This window comes from Oncorhynchus clarkii, chromosome 24 (assembly GCF_045791955.1).
Source record: "Oncorhynchus clarkii lewisi isolate Uvic-CL-2024 chromosome 24, UVic_Ocla_1.0, whole genome shotgun sequence".
In the NCBI taxonomy this organism is placed as follows: domain Eukaryota; kingdom Metazoa; phylum Chordata; class Actinopteri; order Salmoniformes; family Salmonidae; genus Oncorhynchus; species Oncorhynchus clarkii.
In genome coordinates, this window is record NC_092170.1 from 40,249,423 (window position 1) to 40,276,527 (window position 27,105).

Here is a 27,105-nt window from a genome sequence, read left to right on the forward strand (position 1 = left end):
CTGCTAGACAACATACTGAGAATGTTACCTGGTTATATGGTGCTGTTAGTGATAGACAACATACTCAGAATGTTACCTGGTGATATGGTGCTGCTAGACAACATACTCAGAATGTTACCTGGTGATATGGTGCTGCTAGACAACATACTCAGAATGTTACCTGGTGATATGGTGTTGCTAGACAACATACTCAGAATGTTACCTGGTGATATGGTGCTGCTAGACAACATACTCAGAATGTTACCTGGTGATATGGTGCTGCTAGACAACATACTCAGAATGTTACCTGGTGATATGGTGTTGCTAGACAACATACTCAGAATGTTACCTGGTGATATGGTGCTGCTAGACAACATACTCAGAATGTTACCTGGTGATATGGTGCTGCTAGACAACATACTCAGAATGTTACCTGGTGATATGGTGCTGCTAGACAACATACTGAGAATGTTACCTGGTGATATGGTGCTGCTAGACAACATACTGAGAATGTTACCTGGTTATATGGTGCTGTTAGTGATAGACAACATACTCAGAATGTTACCTGGTGATATGGTGCTGCTAGACAACAGACTCAGAATGTTACCTGGTGATATGGTGCTGCTTAGGCAACACACTCAAAATGTTAACTGGTGATATGGTGCTGTTAAACAACATACTCAGAATGTTACCTGGTGATATGGTGCTGTTAGACAACATACTCAGAATGTTACCTGGTGATATGGTGCTGCTAGACAACATACTGAGAATGTTACCTGGTGACATGGTGCTGCTAGACAACATACTGAGAATGTTACCTGGTGATATGGTGTTGCTAGACAACAAACTCAGAATGTTACCTGGTGATATGGTGCTGCTAGACAACATACTCAGAATGTTACCTGGTGATATGGTGCTGCTAGACAACATACTGAGAATGTTACCTGGTGATATGGTGCTGTTAGTGATAGACACAATACTCAGATTGTTACCTGGTTATATGGTGCTGCTAGACAACACACTTAGTATGTTACCTGGTGATATGGTGCTGCTAGACAACATACTCAGAATGTTACCTGGTGATATGGTGCTGCTAGACAACAGACTCAGAATGTTACCTGGTGATATGGTGCTGCTAGACAACAGAATAAGAATGTTACCTGGTGATATGGTGCTGTTAGACAACATACTCAGAATGTTACCTGGTTATATGGTGCTGCTAGACAACATACTCAGATTGTTACCTGGTGATATGGTGCTGCTTAGGCAACACACTCAAAATGTTAACTGGTGATATGGTGCTGTTAAACAACATACTCAGAATGTTACCTGGTGATATGGTGCTGTTAGACAACATACTCAGAATGTTACCTGGTGATATGGTGCTGCTAGACAACATACTGAGAATGTTACCTGGTGACATGGTGCTGCTAGACAACATACTGAGAATGTTACCTGGTGATATGGTGTTGCTAGACAACAAACTCAGAATGTTACCTGGTGATATGGTGCTGCTAGACAACATACTCAGAATGTTACCTGGTGATATGGTGCTGCTAGACAACATACTGAGAATGTTACCTGGTGATATGGTGCTGTTAGTGATAGACACAATACTCAGATTGTTACCTGGTTATATGGTGCTGCTAGACAACACACTTAGTATGTTACCTGGTGATATGGTGCTGCTAGACAACATACTCAGAATGTTACCTGGTGATATGGTGCTGCTAGACAACAGACTCAGAATGTTACCTGGTGATATGGTGCTGCTAGACAACAGAATAAGAATGTTACCTGGTGATATGGTGCTGTTAGACAACATACTCAGAATGTTACCTGGTTATATGGTGCTGCTAGACAACACACTGAGAATGTTACATGGTGATATGGTGCTGCTAGAAAACATACTGAGAATGTTACCTGGTGATATGGTGTCGCTAGACAACATACTCAGAATTTTAACTGGTGATATGGTGCTGCTAGACAACATACTGAGAATGTTACCTGGTGATATGGTGCTGTTAGTGATAGACACAATACTCAGATTGTTACCTGGTTATATGGTGCTGCTAGACAAAACACTTAGTATGTTACCTGGTGATATGGTGCTGCTAGACAACATACTCAGAATGTTACCTGGTGATATGGTGCTGCTAGACAACAGACTCAGAATGTTACCTGGTGATATGGTGCTGCTAGACAACAGAATCAGAATGTTACCTGGTGATATGGTGCTGTTAGACAACATACTCAGAATGTTACCTGGTTATATGGTGCTGCTAGACAACATACTCAGAATGTTACCTGGTGATATGGTGTTGCTAGACAACATACTCAGAATGTTACCTGGTGATATGGTGCTGCTAGACAACATACTCAGAATGTTACCTGGTGATATGGTGCTGCTAGACAACATACTCAGAATGTTACCTGGTGATATGGTGCTGCTAGACAACATACTGAGAATGTTACCTGGTGATATGGTGCTGCTAGACAACATACTGAGAATGTTACCTGGTTATATGGTGCTGTTAGTGATAGACAACATACTCAGAATGTTACCTGGTGATATGGTGCTGCTAGACAACAGACTCAGAATGTTACCTGGTGATATGGTGCTGCTTAGGCAACACACTCAAAATGTTAACTGGTGATATGGTGCTGTTAAACAACATACTCAGAATGTTACCTGGTGATATGGTGCTGTTAGACAACATACTCAGAATGTTACCTGGTGATATGGTGCTGCTAGACAACATACTGAGAATGTTACCTGGTGACATGGTGCTGCTAGACAACATACTGAGAATGTTACCTGGTGATATGGTGTTGCTAGACAACAAACTCAGAATGTTACCTGGTGATATGGTGCTGCTAGACAACATACTCAGAATGTTACCTGGTGATATGGTGCTGCTAGACAACATACTGAGAATGTTACCTGGTGATATGGTGCTGTTAGTGATAGACACAATACTCAGATTGTTACCTGGTTATATGGTGCTGCTAGACAACACACTTAGTATGTTACCTGGTGATATGGTGCTGCTAGACAACATACTCAGAATGTTACCTGGTGATATGGTGCTGCTAGACAACAGACTCAGAATGTTACCTGGTGATATGGTGCTGCTAGACAACAGAATAAGAATGTTACCTGGTGATATGGTGCTGTTAGACAACATACTCAGAATGTTACCTGGTTATATGGTGCTGCTAGACAACATACTCAGATTGTTACCTGGTGATATGGTGCTGCTTAGGCAACACACTCAAAATGTTAACTGGTGATATGGTGCTGTTAAACAACATACTCAGAATGTTACCTGGTGATATGGTGCTGTTAGACAACATACTCAGAATGTTACCTGGTGATATGGTGCTGCTAGACAACATACTGAGAATGTTACCTGGTGACATGGTGCTGCTAGACAACATACTGAGAATGTTACCTGGTGATATGGTGTTGCTAGACAACAAACTCAGAATGTTACCTGGTGATATGGTGCTGCTAGACAACATACTCAGAATGTTACCTGGTGATATGGTGCTGCTAGACAACATACTGAGAATGTTACCTGGTGATATGGTGCTGTTAGTGATAGACACAATACTCAGATTGTTACCTGGTTATATGGTGCTGCTAGACAACACACTTAGTATGTTACCTGGTGATATGGTGCTGCTAGACAACATACTCAGAATGTTACCTGGTGATATGGTGCTGCTAGACAACAGACTCAGAATGTTACCTGGTGATATGGTGCTGCTAGACAACAGAATAAGAATGTTACCTGGTGATATGGTGCTGTTAGACAACATACTCAGAATGTTACCTGGTTATATGGTGCTGCTAGACAACACACTGAGAATGTTACATGGTGATATGGTGCTGCTAGAAAACATACTGAGAATGTTACCTGGTGATATGGTGTCGCTAGACAACATACTCAGAATTTTAACTGGTGATATGGTGCTGCTAGACAACATACTGAGAATGTTACCTGGTGATATGGTGCTGTTAGTGATAGACACAATACTCAGATTGTTACCTGGTTATATGGTGCTGCTAGACAAAACACTTAGTATGTTACCTGGTGATATGGTGCTGCTAGACAACATACTCAGAATGTTACCTGGTGATATGGTGCTGCTAGACAACAGACTCAGAATGTTACCTGGTGATATGGTGCTGCTAGACAACAGAATCAGAATGTTACCTGGTGATATGGTGCTGTTAGACAACATACTCAGAATGTTACCTGGTTATATGGTGCTGCTAGACAACACACTGAGAATGTTACATGGTGATATGGTGCTGCTAGACAACATACTGAGAATGTTACCTGGTGATATGGTGTCGCTAGACAACATACTCAGAATGTTACCTGGTGATATGGTGCTGCTCGACAACATACTCAGAATGTTACCTGGTGATATGGTGCTGTTAGTGATAGACAACATACTCAGAATGTTACCTGGTGAAATGGTGCTGCTAGTGATAGACAACATACTCAGAATTTTAACTGGTGATATGGTGCTGCTAGTGATAGACAACATACTCAGAATGTTACCTCTTGAAATGGTGCTGCTAGTGACAGATAATATACTCAGATTGTTACCTGGTGATATGGTGCTGCTAACGATAGACAACATGCTCAAAATGTTACCTGGTGATATGGTGCTGCTAGACAACATACTCAGAATGTTACCCGGTTGAAATGGTGCTGCTAGTGATAGACAACATGCTCAGAATGTTACCTGGTGATATGGTGCTTCTAGCGATAGACAACATACTCCGAGTGTTACCTGGTGATATGGTGCTGCTAGACAACAGACTCAGAATGTTACCTGGTGATATGGTGCTGCTAGGCAACACACTCAGAATGTTACCTGGTGATATGGTGCTGTTAAACAACATACTCAGAATGTTACTTGGTGATATGTTGCTGTTAGACAACATACTCAGATTGTTACCTGGTTATATGGTGCTGCTAGACATCATACTGAGAATGTTACCTGGTGATATGGTGTTGCTAGACAACATACTCAGAATGTTACCTGGTGATATGGTGCTGCTAGACAACATACTCAGAATGTTACCTGGTGATATGGTGCTGTTAGTGATAGACAACATACTCAGAATGTTACCTGGTGATATGGTGCTGCTAGACAACACACTCAGAATGTTACCTGGTGATATGGTGCTGCTAGTGATAGACAACATACTCAGAATGTTACCTGGTGATATGGTGCTGCTGGACAACATACTGAGAATGTTACCTAGTGATATGGTGCTGCTAGACAACATACTCAGAATGTTACCTGGTGATATGGTGCTGCTAGACAACATACTCAGAATGTTACCTGGTGATATGGTGCTGCTAGACAACATACTCAGAATTTTACCTGGTGATATGGTGCTGTTAGTGATAGACAACATGCTCAGAATGTTACCTGGTGATATGGTGCTGCTAGTGATAGACAACATACTCAGAATGTTACCTGGTGATATGGTGCTGTTAGTGATAGACAACATACTCCGAATGTTACCTGGTGATATGGTGCTGCTAGTGATAGACAACATACTCAGAATGTTACCTGGTGATATGGTGCTGCTAGTGATAGACAACATACTCAGAATGTTACCTGGTGAAATGGTGCTGCTAGTGATAGATAACATACTCAGATTGTTACCTGGTGATATGGTGCTGCTAGCGATAGACAAAATGCTCAGAATGTTACCTGGTGATATGGTGCTGCTAGACAACATACACAGAATGTTACCTGGTGATATGGTGCTGCTAGACAACATACTCAGAATGTTACCTGGTGAAATGGTGCTGCTAGTGATAGACAACATGCTCAGAATGTTACCTGGTGATATGGTGCTGCTAGCGATAGACAACATGCTCAGAATGTTACCTGGTGATATGGTGCTGCTAGACAACATACTCAGAGTGTTACCTGGTGATATGGTGCTGCTAGACAACGGACTCAGAATGTTACCTGGTGATATGGTGCTGCTAGGCAACACACTCAGAATGTTACCTGGTGATATGGAGCTGTTAAACAACATACTCAGAATGTTACTTGGTGATATGGTGCTGTTAGACAACATACTCAGAATGTTACCTGGTTATATGGTGCTGCTAGACAACATACTGAGAATGTTGCCTGGTGATATGGTGTTGCTAGACAACATACTCAGAATGTTACCTGGTGATATGGTGCTGCTAGACAACATACTCAGAATGTTACCTGGTGATATGGTGCTGTTAGTGATAGACAACATACTCAGAATGTTACCTGGTGATATGGTGCTGCTAGACAAGATACTGAGAATGTTACCTGGTGATATGGTGCTGTTAGTGATAGACAACATACTCAGAATGTTACCTGGTGATATGGTGCTGCTAGACAACACACTCAGAATGTTACCTGGTGATATGGTGCTGCTAGTGATAGACAACATACTCAGAATGTTACCTGGTGATATGGTGCTGCTGGACAACATACTGAGAATGTTACCTAGTGATATGGTGCTGCTAGACAACATACTCAGAATGTTACCTGGTGATATGGTGCTGCTAGACAACATACTCAGAATGTTACCTGGTGATATGGTGCTGCTAGACAACATACTCAGAATTTTACCTGGTGATGGTGCTGTTAGTGATAGACAACATGCTCAGAATGTTACCTGGTGATATGGTGCTGCTAGTGATAGACAACATACTCAGAATGTTACCTGGTGATATGGTGCTGTTAGTGATAGACAACATACTCCGAATGTTACCTGGTGATATGGTGCTGCTAGTGATAGACAACATACTCAGAATGTTACCTGGTGATATGGTGCTGCTAGTGATAGACAACATACTCAGAATGTTACCTGGTGAAATGGTGCTGCTAGTGATAGATAACATACTCAGATTGTTACCTGGTGATATGGTGCTGCTAGCGATAGACAAAATGCTCAGAATGTTACCTGGTGATATGGTGCTGCTAGACAACATACACAGAATGTTACCTGGTGATATGGTGCTGCTAGACAACATACTCAGAATGTTACCTGGTGAAATGGTGCTGCTAGTGATAGACAACATGCTCAGAATGTTACCTGGTGATATGGTGCTGCTAGCGATAGACAACATGCTCAGAATGTTACCTGGTGATATGGTGCTGCTAGACAACATACTCAGAGTGTTACCTGGTGATATGGTGCTGCTAGACAACATACTCAGAATGTTACCTGGTGATATGGTGCTGCTAGACAACAGACTCAGAATGTTACCTGGTGATATGGTGCTGCTAGACAACAGACTCAGAATGTTACCTGGTGATATGGTGCTGCTAGGCAACACACTCAGAATGTTACCTGGTGATATGGTGCTGTTAAACAACATACTCAGAATGTTACTTGGTGATATGGTGCTGTTAGACAACATACTCAGAATGTTACCTGGTTATATGGTGCTGCTAGACAACATACTGAGAATGTTGCCTGGTGATATGGTGTTGCTAGACAACATACTCAGAATGTTACCTGGTGATATGGTGCTGCTAGACAACATACTCTGAATGTTACCTGGTGATATGGTGCTGTTAGTGATAGACAACATACTGAGAATGTTACCTGGTGATATAGTGCTGCTAGACAACATACTGAGAATGTTACCTGGTGATATGGTGCTGTTAGTGATAGACAACATACTCAGAATGTTACCTGGTGATATGGTGCTGCTAGACAACATACTCAGAATGTTACCTGGTTATATGGTGCTGCTAGACAACATACTCAGAATGTTACCTGGTGAAATGGTGCTGCTAGTGATAGACAACATGCTCAGAATGTTACCTGGTGATATGGTGCTGCTAGCGATAGACAACATGCTCAGAATGTTACCTGGCGATATGTTGCTGCTAGACAACATACTCAGAATGTTACCTGGTGATATGGTGCTGCTAGACAACATACTCAGAATGTTACCTGGTGATATGGTGCTGCTAGACAACACACTCAGAATGTTACCTGGTGATATGGTGCTGCTAGTGATAGACAACATACTCAGATTGTTACCTGGTGATATGGTGCTGCTGGACAACATACTGAAAATGTTACCTAGTGCTATGGTGCTGCTAGACAACATACTCAGAATGTTACCTGGTGATATGGTGCTGCTAGACAACATACTCAGAATGTTACCTGGTGATATGGTGCTGCTAGACAACATACTCAGAATTTTACCTGGTGATATGGTGCTGTTAGTGATAGACAACATACTCAGAATGTTACCTGGTGATATGGTGCTGCTAGACAACATACTCAGAATGTTACCTGGTGATATGGTGCTGTTAGTGATAGACAACATACTCAGAATGTTACCTGGTGATATGGTGCTGCTGGTGATAGACAACATACTCAGAATGTTACCTGGTGATATGGTGCTGCTAGTGATAGACAACATACTCAGAATGTTACCTGGTGAAATGGTGCTGCTAGTGATAGATAACATACTCAGATTGTTACCTGGTGATATGGTGCTGCTAGCGATAGACAAAATGCTCAGAATGTTACCTGGTGATATGGTGCTGCTAGACAACATACACAGAATGTTACCTGGTGATATGGTGCTGCTAGACAACATACTCAGAATGTTACCTGGTGAAATGGTGCTGCTAGTGATAGACAACATGCTCAGAATGTTACCTGGTGATATGGTGCTGCTAGCGATAGACAACATGCTGAGAATGTTACCTGGTGATATGGTGCTGCTAGACAACATACTCAGAGTGTTACCTGGTGATATGGTGCTGCTAGACAACATACTCAGAATGTTACCTGGTGATATGGTGCTGCTAGACAACAGACTCAGAATGTTACCTGGTGATATGGTGCTGCTAGACAACAGACTCAGAATGTTACCTGGTGATATGGTGCTGCTAGACAACAGACTCAGAATGTTACCTGGTGATATGGTGCTGCTAGACAACACACTCAGAATGTTACCTGGTGATATGGTGCTGCTAGTGATAGACAACATACTCAGATTGTTACCTGGTGATATGGTGCTGCTGGACAACATACTGAAAATGTTACCTAGTGCTATGGTGCTGCTAGACAACATACTCAGAATGTTACCTGGTGATATGGTGCTGCTAGACAACATACTCAGAATGTTACCTGGTGATATGGTGCTGCTAGACAACATACTCAGAATTTTACCTGGTGATATGGTGCTGTTAGTGATAGACAACATACTCAGAATGTTACCTGGTGATATGGTGCTGCTAGACAACATACTCAGAATGTTACCTGGTGATATGGTGCTGTTAGTGATAGACAACATACTCAGAATGTTACCTGGTGATATGGTGCTGCTGGTGATAGACAACATACTCAGAATGTTACCTGGTGATATGGTGCTGCTAGTGATAGACAACATACTCAGAATGTTACCTGGTGAAATGGTGCTGCTAGTGATAGATAACATACTCAGATTGTTACCTGGTGATATGGTGCTGCTAGCGATAGACAAAATGCTCAGAATGTTACCTGGTGATATGGTGCTGCTAGACAACATACACAGAATGTTACCTGGTGATATGGTGCTGCTAGACAACATACTCAGAATGTTACCTGGTGAAATGGTGCTGCTAGTGATAGACAACATGCTCAGAATGTTACCTGGTGATATGGTGCTGCTAGCGATAGACAACATGCTGAGAATGTTACCTGGTGATATGGTGCTGCTAGACAACATACTCAGAGTGTTACCTGGTGATATGGTGCTGCTAGACAACATACTCAGAATGTTACCTGGTGATATGGTGCTGCTAGACAACAGACTCAGAATGTTACCTGGTGATATGGTGCTGCTAGACAACAGACTCAGAATGTTACCTGGTGATATGGTGCTGCTAGGCAACACACTCAGAATGTTACCTGGTGATATGGTGCTGTTAAACAACATACTCAGAATGTTACTTGGTGATATGGTGCTGTTAGACAACATACTCGGAATGTTACCTGGTTATATGGTGCTGCTAGACAACATACTGAGAATGTTGCCTGGTGATATGGTGTTGCTAGACAACATACTCAGAATGTTACCTGGTGATATGGTGCTGCTAGACAACATACTCTGAATGTTACCTGGTGATATGGTGCTGTTAGTGATAGACAAAATACTGAGAATGTTACCTGGTGATATAGTGCTGCTAGACAACATACTGAGAATGTTACCTGGTGACATGGTGCTGTTAGTGATAGACAACATACTCAGAATGTTACCTGGTGATATGGTGCTGCTAGACAACATACTCAGAATGTTACCTGGTGATATGGTGCTGCTAGACCACACACTCAGAATGTTACCTTGTGATATGGTGCTGCTAGTGATAGACAACATACTCAGCATGTTACCTGGTGATATGGTGCTGCTGGACAACATACTGAGAATGTTACCTAGTGATATGGTGCTGCTAGACAACATACTCAGAATGTTACCTGGTGATATGGTGCTGCTAGACAACATACTCAGAATGTTACCTGGTGATATGGTGCTGCTAGACAACATACTCAGAATTTTAACTGGTGATATGGTGCTTTTAGTGATAGACAACATGCTCAGAATGTTACCTGGTGATATGGTGCTGCTAGTGATAGACAACATACTCAGAATGTTACCTGGTGATATGGTGCTGCTAGACAACATACTCAGAATGTTACCTGGTGATATGGTGTTGCTAGACAACATACTCAGAATGTTACCTGGTGATATGGTGCTGCTAGACAACATACTCAGAATGTTACCTGGTGATATGGTGCTGCTAGACAACATACTCAGAATGTTACCTGGTGATATGGTGTTGCTAGACAACATACTCAGAATGTTACCTGGTGATATGGCGCTGCTAGACAACATACTCAGAATGTTACCTGGTGATATGGTGCTGCTAGACAACATACTCAGAATGTTACCTGGTGATATGGTGCTGCTAGACAACATACTGAGAATGTTACCTGGTGATATGGTGCTGCTAGACAACATACTGAGAATGTTACCTGGTTATATGGTGCTGTTAGTGATAGACAACATACTCAGAATGTTACCTGGTGATATGGTGCTGCTAGACAACAGACTCAGAATGTTACCTGGTGATATGGTGCTGCTTAGGCAACACACTCAAAATGTTAACTGGTGATATGGTGCTGTTAAACAACATACTCAGAATGTTACCTGGTGATATGGTGCTGTTAGACAACATACTCAGAATGTTACCTGGTGATATGGTGCTGCTAGACAACATACTGAGAATGTTACCTGGTGACATGGTGCTGCTAGACAACATACTGAGAATGTTACCTGGTGATATGGTGTTGCTAGACAACAAACTCAGAATGTTACCTGGTGATATGGTGCTGCTAGACAACATACTCAGAATGTTACCTGGTGATATGGTGCTGCTAGACAACATACTGAGAATGTTACCTGGTGATATGGTGCTGTTAGTGATAGACACAATACTCAGATTGTTACCTGGTTATATGGTGCTGCTAGACAACACACTTAGTATGTTACCTGGTGATATGGTGCTGCTAGACAACATACTCAGAATGTTACCTGGTGATATGGTGCTGCTAGACAACAGACTCAGAATGTTACCTGGTGATATGGTGCTGCTAGACAACAGAATAAGAATGTTACCTGGTGATATGGTGCTGTTAGACAACATACTCAGAATGTTACCTGGTTATATGGTGCTGCTAGACAACACACTGAGAATGTTACATGGTGATATGGTGCTGCTAGAAAACATACTGAGAATGTTACCTGGTGATATGGTGTCGCTAGACAACATACTCAGAATTTTAACTGGTGATATGGTGCTGCTAGACAACATACTGAGAATGTTACCTGGTGATATGGTGCTGTTAGTGATAGACACAATACTCAGATTGTTACCTGGTTATATGGTGCTGCTAGACAAAACACTTAGTATGTTACCTGGTGATATGGTGCTGCTAGACAACATACTCAGAATGTTACCTGGTGATATGGTGCTGCTTAGGCAACACACTCAAAATGTTAACTGGTGATATGGTGCTGTTAAACAACATACTCAGAATGTTACCTGGTGATATGGTGCTGTTAGACAACATACTCAGAATGTTACCTGGTGATATGGTGCTGCTAGACAACATACTGAGAATGTTACCTGGTGACATGGTGCTGCTAGACAACATACTGAGAATGTTACCTGGTGATATGGTGTTGCTAGACAACAAACTCAGAATGTTACCTGGTGATATGGTGCTGCTAGACAACATACTCAGAATGTTACCTGGTGATATGGTGCTGCTAGACAACATACTGAGAATGTTACCTGGTGATATGGTGCTGTTAGTGATAGACACAATACTCAGATTGTTACCTGGTTATATGGTGCTGCTAGACAACACACTTAGTATGTTACCTGGTGATATGGTGCTGCTAGACAACATACTCAGAATGTTACCTGGTGATATGGTGCTGCTAGACAACAGACTCAGAATGTTACCTGGTGATATGGTGCTGCTAGACAACAGAATAAGAATGTTACCTGGTGATATGGTGCTGTTAGACAACATACTCAGAATGTTACCTGGTTATATGGTGCTGCTAGACAACACACTGAGAATGTTACATGGTGATATGGTGCTGCTAGAAAACATACTGAGAATGTTACCTGGTGATATGGTGTCGCTAGACAACATACTCAGAATTTTAACTGGTGATATGGTGCTGCTAGACAACATACTGAGAATGTTACCTGGTGATATGGTGCTGTTAGTGATAGACACAATACTCAGATTGTTACCTGGTTATATGGTGCTGCTAGACAAAACACTTAGTATGTTACCTGGTGATATGGTGCTGCTAGACAACATACTCAGAATGTTACCTGGTGATATGGTGCTGCTAGACAACATACTCAGAATGTTACCTGGTGATATGGTGCTGCTAGACAACAGACTCAGAATGTTACCTGGTGATATGGTGCTGCTAGACAACAGAATAAGAATGTTACCTGGTGATATGGTGCTGTTAGACAACATACTCAGAATGTTACCTGGTTATATGGTGCTGCTAGACAACACACTGAGAATGTTACATGGTGATATGGTGCTGCTAGAAAACATACTGAGAATGTTACCTGGTGATATGGTGTCGCTAGACAACATACTCAGAATTTTAACTGGTGATATGGTGCTGCTAGACAACATACTGAGAATGTTACCTGGTGATATGGTGCTGTTAGTGATAGACACAATACTCAGATTGTTACCTGGTTATATGGTGCTGCTAGACAAAACACTTAGTATGTTACCTGGTGATATGGTGCTGCTAGACAACATACTCAGAATGTTACCTGGTGATATGGTGCTGCTAGACAACAGACTCAGAATGTTACCTGGTGATATGGTGCTGCTAGACAACAGAATCAGAATGTTACCTGGTGATATGTTGCTGTTAGACAACATACTCAGAATGTTACCTGGTTATATGGTGCTGCTAGACAACACACTGAGAATGTTACATGGTGATATGGTGCTGCTAGACAACATACTGAGAATGTTACCTGGTGATATGGTGTCGCTAGACAACATACTCAGAATGTTACCTGGTGATATGGTGCTGCTCGACAACATACTCAGAATGTTACCTGGTGATATGGTGCTGTTAGTGATAGACAACATACTCAGAATGTTACCTGGTGAAATGGTGCTGCTAGTGATAGACAACATACTCAGAATTTTAACTGGTGATATGGTGCTGCTAGTGATAGACAACATACTCAGAATGTTACCTCTTGAAATGGTGCTGCTAGTGACAGATAACATACTCAGATTGTTACCTGGTGATATGGTGCTGCTAACGATAGACAACATGCTCAAAATGTTACCTGGTGATATGGTGCTGCTAGACAACATACTCAGAATGTTACCCGGTTGAAATGGTGCTGCTAGTGATAGACAACATGCTCAGAATGTTACCTGGTGATATGGTGCTTCTAGCGATAGACAACATACTCCGAGTGTTACCTGGTGATATGGTGCTGCTAGACAACAGACTCAGAATGTTACCTGGTGATATGGTGCTGCTAGGCAACACACTCAGAATGTTACCTGGTGATATGGTGCTGTTAAACAACTTACTCAGAATGTTACTTGGTGATATGTTGCTGTTAGACAACATACTCAGATTGTTACCTGGTTATATGGTGCTGCTAGACATCATACTGAGAATGTTACCTGGTGATATGGTGTTGCTAGACAACATACTCAGAATGTTACCTGGTGATATGGTGCTGCTAGACAACATACTCAGAATGTTACCTGGTGATATGGTGCTGTTAGTGATAGACAACATACTCAGAATGTTACCTGGTGATATGGTGCTGCTAGACAAGATACTGAGAATGTTACCTGGTGATATGGTGCTGTTAGTGATAGACAACATACTCAGAATGTTACCTGGTGATATGGTGCTGCTAGACAACACACTCAGAATGTTACCTGGTGATATGGTGCTGCTAGTGATAGACAACATACTCAGAATGTTACCTGGTGATATGGTGCTGCTGGACAACATACTGAGAATGTTACCTAGTGATATGGTGCTGCTAGACAACATACTCAGAATGTTACCTGGTGATATGGTGCTGCTAGACAACATACTCAGAATGTTACCTGGTGATATGGTGCTGCTAGACAACATACTCAGAATTTTACCTGGTGATATGGTGCTGTTAGTGATAGACAACATGCTCAGAATGTTACCTGGTGATATGGTGCTGCTAGTGATAGACAACATACTCAGAATGTTACCTGGTGATATGGTGCTGTTAGTGATAGACAACATACTCCGAATGTTACCTGGTGATATGGTGCTGCTAGTGATAGACAACATACTCAGAATGTTACCTGGTGATATGGTGCTGCTAGTGATAGACAACATACTCAGAATGTTACCTGGTGAAATGGTGCTGCTAGTGATAGATAACATACTCAGATTGTTACCTGGTGATATGGTGCTGCTAGCGATAGACAAAATGCTCAGATTGTTACCTGGTGATATGGTGCTGCTAGACAACATACACAGAATGTTACCTGGTGATATGGTGCTGCTAGACAACATACTCAGAATGTTACCTGGTGAAATGGTGCTGCTAGTGATAGACAACATGCTCAGAATGTTACCTGGTGATATGGTGCTGCTAGCGATAGACAACATGCTCAGAATGTTACCTGGTGATATGGTGCTGCTAGACAACATACTCAGAGTGTTACCTGGTGATATGGTGCTGCTAGACAACAGACTCAGAATGTTACCTGGTGATATGGTGCTGCTAGGCAACACACTCAGAATGTTACCTGGTGATATGGTGCTGTTAAACAACATACTCAGAATGTTACTTGGTGATATGGTGCTGTTAGACAACATACTCAGAATGTTACCTGGTTATATGGTGCTGCTAGACAACATACTGAGAATGTTGCCTGGTGATATGGTGTTGCTAGACAACATACTCAGAATGTTACCTGGTGATATGGTGCTGCTAGACAACATACTCAGAATGTTACCTGGTGATATGGTGCTGTTAGTAATAGACAACATACTCATGATGTTACCTGGTGATATGGTGCTGCTAGACAAGATACTGAGAATGTTACCTGGTGATATGGTGCTGTTAGTGATAGACAACATACTCAGAATGTTACCTGGTGATATGGTGCTGCTAGACAACACACTCAGAATGTTACCTGGTGATATGGTGCTGCTAGTGATAGACAACATACTCAGAATGTTACCTGGTGATATGGTGCTGCTGGACAAAATACTGAGAATGTTACCTAGTGATATGGTGCTGCTAGACAACATACTCAGAATGTTACCTGGTGATATGGTGCTGCTAGACAACATACTCAGAATGTTACCTGGTGATATGGTGCTGCTAGACAACATACTCAGAATTTTACCTGGTGATGGTGCTGTTAGTGATAGACAACATGCTCAGAATGTTACCTGGTGATATGGTGCTGTTAGTGATAGACAACATACTCCGAATGTTACCTGGTGATATGGTGCTGCTAGTGATAGACAACATACTCAGAATGTTACCTGGTGATATGGTGCTGCTAGTGATAGACAACATACTCAGAATGTTACCTGGTGAAATGGTGCTGCTAGTGATAGATAACATACTCAGATTGTTACCTGGTGATATGGTGCTGCTAGCGATAGACAAAATGCTCAGAATGTTACCTGGTGATATGGTGCTGCTAGACAACATACACAGAATGTTACCTGGTGATATGGTGCTGCTAGACAACATACTCAGAATGTTACCTGGTGAAATGGTGCTGCTAGTGATAGACAACATGCTCAGAATGTTACCTGGTGATATGGTGCTGCTAGCGATAGACAACATGCTCAGAATGTTACCTGGTGATATGGTGCTGCTAGACAACATACTCAGAGTGTTACCTGGTGATATGGTGCTGCTAGACAACATACTCAGAATGTTACCTGGTGATATGGTGCTGCTAGACAACAGACTCAGAATGTTACCTGGTGATATGGTGCTGCTAGACAACAGACTCAGAATGTTACCTGGTGATATGGTGCTGCTAGGCAACACACTCAGAATGTTACCTGGTGATATGGTGCTGTTAAACAACATACTCAGAATGTTACTTGGTGATATGGTGCTGTTAGACAACATACTCAGAATGTTACCTGGTTATATGGTGCTGCTAGACAACATACTGAGAATGTTGCCTGGTGATATGGTGTTGCTAGACAACATACTCAGAATGTTACCTGGTGATATGGTGCTGCTAGACAACATACTCTGAATGTTACCTGGTGATATGGTGCTGTTAGTGATAGACAACATACTGAGAATGTTACCTGGTGATATAGTGCTGCTAGACAACATACTGAGAATGTTACCTGGTGATATGGTGCTTTTAGTGATAGACAACATACTCAGAATGTTACCTGGTGATATGGTGCTGCTAGACAACATACTCAGAATGTTACCTGGTTATATGGTGCTGCTAGACAACATACTCAGAATGTTACCTGGTGAAATGGTGCTGCTAGTGATAGACAACATGCTCAGAATGTTACCTGGTGATATGGTGCTGCTAGCGATAGACAACATGCTCAGAATGTTACCTGGTGATATGTTGCTGCTAGACAACATACTCAGAATGTTACCTGGTGATATGGTGCTGCTAGACAACATACTCAGAATGTTACCTGGTGATATGGTGCTGCTAGACAACACACTCAGAATGTTACCTGGTGATATGGTGCTGCTAGTGATAGACAACATACTCAGATTGTTACCTGGTGATATGGTGCTGCTGGACAACATACTGAAAATGTTACCTAGTGCTATGGTGCTGCTAGACAACATACTCAGAATGTTACCTGGTGATATGGTGCTGCTAGACAACATACTCAGAATGTTACCTGGTGATATGGTGCTGCTAGACAACATACTCAGAATTTTACCTGGTGATATGGTGCTGTTAGTGATAGACAACATACTCAGAATGTTACCTGGTGATATGGTGCTGCTAGACAACATACTCAGAATGTTACCTGGTGATATGGTGCTGTTAGTGATAGACAACATACTCAGAATGTTACCTGGTGATATGGTGCTGCTGGTGATAGACAACATACTCAGAATGTTACCTGGTGATATGGTGCTGCTAGTGATAGACAACATACTCAGAATGTTACCTGGTGAAATGGTGCTGCTAGTGATAGATAACATACTCAGATTGTTACCTGGTGATATGGTGCTGCTAGCGATAGACAAAATGCTCAGAATGTTACCTGGTGATATAGTGCTGCTAGACAACATACACAGAATGTTACCTGGTGATATGGTGCTGCTAGACAACATACTCAGAATGTTACCTGGTGAAATGGTGCTGCTAGTGATAGACAACATGCTCAGAATGTTACCTGGTGATATGGTGCTGCTAGCGATAGACAACATGCTGAGAATGTTACCTGGTGATATGGTGCTGCTAGACAACATACTCAGAGTGTTACCTGGTGATATGGTGCTGCTAGACAACATACTCAGAATGTTACCTGGTGATATGGTGCTGCTAGACAACAGACTCAGAATGTTACCTGGTGATATGGTGCTGCTAGACAACAGACTCAGAATGTTACCTGGTGATATGGTGCTGCTAGGCAACACACTCAGAATGTTACCTGGTGATATGGTGCTGTTAAACAACATACTCAGAATGTTACTTGGTGATATGGTGCTGTTAGACAACATACTCGGAATGTTACCTGGTTATATGGTGCTGCTAGACAACATACTGAGAATGTTGCCTGGTGATATGGTGTTGCTAGACAACATACTCAGAATGTTACCTGGTGATATGGTGCTGCTAGACAACATACTCTGAATGTTACCTGGTGATATGGTGCTGTTAGTGATAGACAAAATACTGAGAATGTTACCTGGTGATATAGTGCTGCTAGACAACATACTGAGAATGTTACCTGGTGACATGGTGCTGTTAGTGATAGACAACATACTCAGAATGTTACCTGGTGATATGGTGCTGCTAGACAACATACTCAGAATGTTACCTGGTGATATGGTGCTGCTAGACCACACACTCAGAATGTTACCTTGTGATATGGTGCTGCTAGTGATAGACAACATACTCAGCATGTTACCTGGTGATATGGTGCTGCTGGACAACATACTGAGAATGTTACCTAGTGATATGGTGCTGCTAGACAACATACTCAGAATGTTACCTGGTGATATGGTGCTGCTAGACAACATACTCAGAATGTTACCTGGTGATATGGTGCTGCTAGACAACATACTCAGAATTTTACCTGGTGATATGGTGCTTTTAGTGATAGACAACATGCTCAGAATGTTACCTGGTGATATGGTGCTGCTAGTGATAGACAACATACTCAGAATGTTTCCTGGTGAAATGGTGCTGCTAGTGATAGACAACATACTCAGAATTTTACCTGGTGATATGGTGCTGTTAGTGATAGACAACATACTCAGAAAGTTACCTGATGAAATGGTGCTGCTAGTGATAGACAACATACTGAGAATGTTACCTGGTGATATGGTGCTGCTAGACAACATACTCAGAATGTTACCTGGTGATATGGTGCTGCTAGACAACATACTCAGAATGTTACCTGGTGATATGGTGCTGCTAAACAACATACTCAGAATGTTACCTGATGAAATGGTGCTGCTAGTGATAGACAACATGCTCAGAATGTTACCTGGTGATATGGTGCTGCTAGACAACATACTCAGAATGTTACCTGGTGATATGGTGCTGTAGTGATAGACAACATACTCAGAATGTTACCTGGTGATATGGTGCTGCTAGACAACATACTCAGAATGTTACCTGATGAAATGGTGCTGCTAGTGATAGACAACATGCTCAGAATGTTACCTGGTGATATGGTGCTGCTAGACAACATACTCAGAATGTTACCTGATGATATGGTGTTGCTAGTGATAGACAACATTTAGAGACAGAATGTAGACACCAGAGTTTAATCAATGTTTCCATACATGATATACAACTAGGTAGAGTGGGTTCTCTACATGATATACAACTAGGTAGAGTGGGTTCTCTACATTATATACAACTAGGTAGAGTGGTTTCTCTACATGATATACAACTAGGTAGAGTGGTTTCTCTACATTATATACAACTAGGTAGATTGGTTTCTCTACATTATATACAACTAGGTAGAGTGGTTTCTCTACATGATATACAACTAGGTAGAGTGGTTTCTCTACATTATATACAACTAGGTAGAGTGGTTTCTCTACATGATATACAACTAGGTAGAGTGGTTTCTCTACATTATATACAACTAGGTAGAGTGGCTTCTCTACATGATATACAACTAGGTAGAGTGGGTTCTCTACATGATATACAACTAGGTAGAGTGGTTTCTCTACATTATATACATCTAGGTCGAGTGGTTTCTCTACATTATATACAACTAGGTAGAGTGGTTTCTCTACATTATATACAACTAGGTAGAGTGGTTTCTCTACATTATATACAACTAGGTAGAGTGGTTTCTCTACATTATATACAACTAGGTAGAGTGGTTTCTCTACATTATATACAACTAGGTAGAGTGGTTTCTCTACATTATATACAACTAGGTAGAGTGGTTTCTCTACATTATATACAACTAGGTAGATTGGTTTCTCTACATTATATACAACTAGGTAGAGTGGTTTCTCTACATTATATACAACTAGGTAGAGTGGGTTCTCTACATGATATACAACTAGGTCGAGTGGTTTCTCTACATGATATACAACTAGGTAGAGTGGTTTCTCTACATGATATACAACTAGGTAGAGTGGTTTCTCTACATTATATACAACTAGGTAGAGTGGTTTCTCTACATTATATACAACTAGGTAGAGTGGGTTCTCTACATGATATACAACTACAGTACCAGTCAAAGTTTGGACACACCTACTCATTCAAGGGTTTTTCTTTATATTTACTATTTTCTACATTGTTGAACAATAGTGCAGGCATCAAAACTATGAAATAACACATGGAATCTTGTAGTAACCAAAAAAGTGTTAAAAAAATCAAAATATATTTTATATTCTTCGAAGTAGCCACCCTTTGCCTTGATTACAGCTTTGCAGACTCTTGGCGGTCATATGTACATATGAAAGGAATAAAACACTATATAAGCATTATTAAAGGGACCAGTGATCCATTATTAAATGACCAGTGTTCCATTATTAAAGGGACCAGTGTTCCATTATTAAAGTGGCCAGTGATCCATTATTAAAGTGACCAGTGTTCCATTATTAAAGTGGCCAGTGTTCCATTATTAAAATGACCAGTGTTCCATTATTAAAGTGACCAGTGTTCCATTATTAAAGTGACCAGTGTTCTATTATTAAAATGACCAGTGTTCCATTATTAAAGTGACCAGTGTTCCATTATTAAAGTGGCCAGTGTTCCATTATTAAAGTGGCCAGTGTTCCATTATTAAAGTGACCAGTGTTCTGTTATTAAAGGGACCAGTGTTCCATTATTAAAGGGACCAGTGTTCCATTATTAAAGGGACCAGTGTTCCATTATTAAAGTGGCCAGTGTTCCATTATTAAAGTGGCCAGTGTTCCATTATTAAAGGGACCAGTGTTCCATTATTAAAATGACCAGTGTTCCATTATTAAAGTGACCAGTGTTCCATTATTAAAGTGACCAGTGTTCCATTATTATAGTGATCAGTGATTCCATGTCTATGTATATAGGGCAGCAGCCTCTAAAGTGCAGGGTTGAGTAGCCGGGTGGTAGCCGCCTAGTGAAAGTGACTAAGTTCAGGGCAGGGTACTGGGCAGAGGCCAGCATTTAACAGACTGATGTCCTTGAGATAGAAGCTGTTTTTCAGTGTTTAGTTCCCAGCTATGATGCACCTGTACTGACCTCGCCTTCTGGATGTTGGAGCTGTGAACAGGCTGTGGCTCGGGTGCTGTAGGTGTCCTGGAGGGCAGGCAGGCAGTATTCCCCCTTGGTGATGCATTGTGGCGGTGCCTTAAAGTTTCAGGCGGTGCAGTTGCGGTACCAGGCGGGTGATCCAGCCCAACACGATGCTCTCATTGGTTCACCTGCAAAAGTTTGCAAGCGTCTTAGGGGCTAAGCCGAATTTCTTCAGCCTCTTGAGGTCGAGGAGGCGCTGTTGCGTCTTCTTCACAACACTGTATGTGTGGGTGGACCATTTCAGGTTGTCAGTGATGTGTACGCCGAGGAACTTTACACCTTCTCTGCGGTCCCGTTGAGGTGGATGGGGGCGTGCTCCCTCTGCTGTCTCCTGAAGTCCACGATCAGCTCTTCTAGAAACAGAGTATCAATCTGTTGTCTCTATACACAGAGTATCAATCTGTTGTCTCCAGACACAGAGTATTGATCTATTGTCTCTGTACACAGAGTATTGATCTGCTGTCTCTGTACACAGAGTATTGATCTATTGTCTCGAGACACAGAGTATTGATCTGTTGTCCCTAGGCACAGAGTATTGATCTGTTGTTGCCCCAGCTCCATAACCACCAAACACTAATCATATTTATCTCAGGCCATCACACACACACGCACGCACGCACACACACACACACACACACACACACACACACACACACACACACACACACACACACACACACACACACACACAGACACACACTCCCCAGTCCCTTCTCCCACCTCCAGAGTGGCCGATTTGAACAGGGGCCGGCCGGAGGTGATGATGAGGATGTGGGTTGTACATCATACCCTGCGAGGCGCGACAGAAGCAGCCATTATTGAATCAGCACCGCTTTGTTAAATCCAACACATGTCAGAACCAGGTGTAAACGGGGCTAGAGAAAGAGATGAATAGGACAGAGTGCTATAGACAGAGTCTGTTGGTCACTTCTTGTAGAAGATCGGATAGTGGAGAGAATCAAAGCAAATTAAATTGTGTTTGTCACATGTGCCAAATACAACTGGTGTAGACCTTAGAGTGAAATGCTTACTTACTTGGCCTTAACCAACAATGCAGTTTAAAAAAATATATACACTATAAAAAAAAAAAAGAATAAGAAATAAAAGTAACAAGTAATTAAAGAGCAGCAGTAAAATAACAATAGTGAGACCATTGTACCGGTACAGAGTCAATGTGAGGAGGTACCGGTACAGAGTCAATGTGAGGAGGTACCGGTACAGAGTCAATGTGAGGAGGTACCGGTACAGAGTCAATGTGAGGAGGTACCGGTACAGAGTCAATGTGAGGAGGTACCGGTACAGAGTCAATGTGAGGAGGTACCGGTACAGAGTCAATGTGAGGAGGTACCGGTACAGAGTCAATGTGAGGAGGTACCGGTACAGAGTCAATGTGAGGAGGTACCGGTACAGAGTCAATGTGAGGAGGTACCGGTACAGAGTCAATGTGAGGAGGTACCGGTACAGAGTCAATGTGAGGAGGTACCGGTACAGAGTCAATGTGAGGAGGTACCGGTACAGAGTCAATGTGAGGAGGTACCGGTACAGAGTCAATGTGAGGAGGTACCGGTACAGAGTCAATGTGAGGAGGTACTGGTTTAGTTGATGTAATATGTACATGTAGGTAGAGTTCTTAAAGTGACTATGCATAGATGATAACAACAGAGAGTAGCAGTGGTGTAAAGGGGGGGGGGGGGGCAATCAGAGTGCGTGGGTTTGTAATCTGTTTTAGAAGCCTCTTGGACCTAGATTTGGCGCGGTAGCAGAGAGAACAGTCTATGACTAGGGTGGCTGGAGTCTTTGACCATTTTTAGAAGGGAGATTATCAAAGTGCTTGGGAGGGGCACACTCCTTATAACAACATTTCCTTGAACAATAATCACACCCTTGTGTTAGTAACCAGGTTAAAGTGTGTATGCGGGGGTGTGAGGTGGGACAATTCAGATCTTATTGGTGGAAATGTCCATCCATCATCTCTCTTCCTCCACTCTGGTGACAGATGAAACTAGCTGTGATTTGAACCGGTAGAGCTACGGTATGATGGTGTCTGTAGAGATGGACAGACGTTATAAGACAGGTGTCTTGTAGGTGTGGCGGATACATACGGATTTCTGGCGATGTAACATCTGTTTTGGGATTTCACCTGTAATTCAGGAGAGCATCTGAATAGGTTTTAATAAGCCCAGTGTTTTTTGAATGGATGTCAATCAGGTCGTGGGTCTGTGTCCGTATTGATGAAACGTCTCAGAGTGCTGATCTCTGATCAGAATAGAATTTTAGAACACAATGAATAAGAATGCATGGACGGGGGGGGCATCTGATCCTGGACCAGCTCTCCTACTCTGAATTTGTATGAATACAGGCCCTGGACATCTCTGGCTCAACATCTACACTATGGTTACAAAAGTATGTGGACACCCCATGCAAATGCATGGGTTCGGCTATTTCAGCCACAACCTTCGCGGACGGGTGTATGCAATCGAGCGCACCGCCACGCAATCTCCATAGACAAACATTGGCAGTAGAATGGCCCTTACTGAAGAGTTCAGTGACTTTCAACGTGTCATCAAATCAAATCAAATCAAATCAAATCAAATTTTATTTGTCACATACACATGGTTAGCAGATGTTAATGCGAGTGTAGCGAAATGCTTGTGCTTCTAGTTCCGACAATGCAGTAATAACAAGTAATCTAACTAACAATTCCAAAACTACTGTCTTGTACACAGTGTAAGGGGATAAAGAATATGTACATAAGGATATATGAATGAGTGATGGTACAGAGCAGCATAGGCAAGATACAGTAGATGGTATCGGGTACAGTATGTACAAATGAGATGAGTATGTAAACAAAGTGGCATAGTATAGTATAAAGTGGCTAGTGATACATGTATTACATAAGGATACCGTCGATGATATAGAGTACAGTATATACGTATGCGTATGAGATGAATAATGTAGGGTAAGTAACATTTATATAAGGTAGCATTGTTTAAAGTGGCTAGTGATATATTTACATCATTTCCCATCAATTCCCATTATTAAAGTGGCTGGAGTTGAGTCAGTGTCAGTGTGTTGGCAGCAGCCACTCAGTGTTAGTGGTGGCTGTTTAACAGTCTGATGGCCTTGAGATAGAAGCTGTTTTTCAGTCTCTCGGTCCCAGCTTTGATGCACCTGTACTGACCTCGCCTTCTGGATGATAGCGGGGTGAACAGGCAGTGGCTCGGGTGGTTGATGTCCTTGATGATCTTTATGGCCTTCCTGTGACATCGGGTGGTGTAGGTGTCCTGGAGGGCAGGTAGTTTGCCCCCGGTGATGCGTTGTGCAGACCTCACTACCCTCTGGAGAGCCTTACGGTTGAGGGCGGTGCAGTTGCCATACCAGGCGGTGATACAGCCCGCCAGGATGCTCTCGATTGTGCATCTGTAGAAGTTTGTGAGTGCTTTTGGTGACAAGCCGAATTTCTTCAGCCTCCTGAGGTTGAAGAGGCGCTGCTGCGCCTTCTTCACGATGCTGTCTGTGTGAGTGGACCAATTCAGTTTGTCTGTGATGTGTATGCCGAGGAACTTAAAACTTGCTACCCTCTCCACTACTGTTCCATCGATGTGGATAGGGGGGTGTTCCCTCTGCTGTTTCCTGAAGTCCACAATCATCTCCTTAGTTTTGTTGACGTTGAGTGTGAGGTTGTTTTCCTGACACCACACTCCGAGGGCCCTCACCTCCTCCCTGTAGGCCGTCTCATCGTTGTTGGTAATCAAGCCTACCACTGTTGTGTCGTCCGCAAACTTGATGATTGAGTTGGAGGCGTGCGTGGCCACGCAGTCGTGGGTGAACAGGGAGTACAGGAGAGGGCTCAGAACGCAACCTTGTGGGGCCCCAGTGTTGAGGATCAGCGGGGAGGAGATGTTGTTGCCTACCCTCACCACCTGGGGGCGGCCCGTCAGGAAGTCCAGTACCCAGTTGCACAGGGCGGGGTCGAGACCCAGGGTCTCGAGCTTGATGACGAGCTTGGAGGGTACTATGGTGTTGAATGCCGAGCTGTAGTCGATGAACAGCATTCTCACATAGGTATTCCTCTTGTCCAGATGGGTTAGGGCAGTGTGCAGTGTGGTTGAGATTGCATCGTCTGTGGACCTATTTGGGCGGTAAGCAAATTGGAGTGGGTCTAGGGTGTCAGGTAGGGTGGAGGTGATATGGTCCTTGACTAGTCTCTCAAAGCACTTCATGATGACGGATGTGAGTGCTACGGGGCGGTAGTCATTTAGCTCAGTTACCTTAGCTTTCTTGGGAACAGGAACAATGGTGGCCCTCTTGAAGCATGTGGGAACAGCAGACTGGTATAGGGATTGATTGAATATGTCCGTAAACACACCGGCCAGCTGGTCTGCGCATGCTCTGAGGGCGCGGCTGGGGATGCCATCTGGGCCTGCAGCCTTGCGAGGGTTAACACGTTTAAATGTCTTACTCACCTCGGCTGCAGTGAAGGAGAGACCGCATGTTTTCGTTGCAGGCCGTGTCAGTGGCACTGTATTGTCCTCAAAGCGGGCAAAAAAGTTATTTAGTCTGCCTGGGAGCAAGACATCCTGGTCCGTGACTGGGCTGGGTTTCTTCCTGTAGTCCGTGATTGACTGTAGACCCTGCCACATGCCTCTTGTGTCTGAGCCGTTGAATTGAGATTCTACTTTGTCTCTGTACTGGCGCTTAGCTTGTTTGATAGCCTTGCGGAGGGAATAGCTGCACTGTTTGTATTCGGTCATGTTACCAGACACCTTGCCCTGATTAAAAGCAGTGGTTCGCGCTTTCAGTTTCACACGAATGCTGCCATCAATCCACGGTTTCTGGTTAGGGAATGTTTTAATCGTTGCTATGGGAACGACATCTTCAACGCACGTTCTAATGAACTCGCACACCGAATCAGCGTATTCGTCAATGTTGTTATCTGACGCAATACGAAACATCTCCCAGTCCACGTGATGGAAGCAGTCTTGGAGTGTGGAGTCAGCTTGGTCGGACCAGCGTTGGACAGACCTCAGCGTGGGAGCCTCTTGTTTTAGTTTCTGTCTGTAGGCAGGGATCAACAAAATGGAGTCGTGGTCAGCTTTTCCGAAAGGGGGGCGGGGCAGGGCCTTATATGCGTCGCGGAAGTTAGAGTAACAATGGTCCAAGGTCTTTCCTCCCCTGGTTGCGCAATCGATATGCTGATAAAATTTGGGGAGTCTTGTTTTCAGATTAGCCTTGTTAAAATCCCCAGCTACAATGAATGCAGCCTCCGGATAAATTGTTTCCAGTTTGCAGAGAGTTAAATAAAGTTCGTTCAGAGCCATCGATGTGTCTGCTTGGGGGGGGATATATACGGCTGTGATTATAATCGAAGAGAATTCTCTTGGTAGATAATGCGGTCTACATTTGATTGTGAGGAATTCTAAATCAGGTGAACAGAAGGATTTGAGTTCCTGTATGTTTCTTTCATCGCACCATGTCACGTTAGTCATAAGGCATACGCCCCCGCC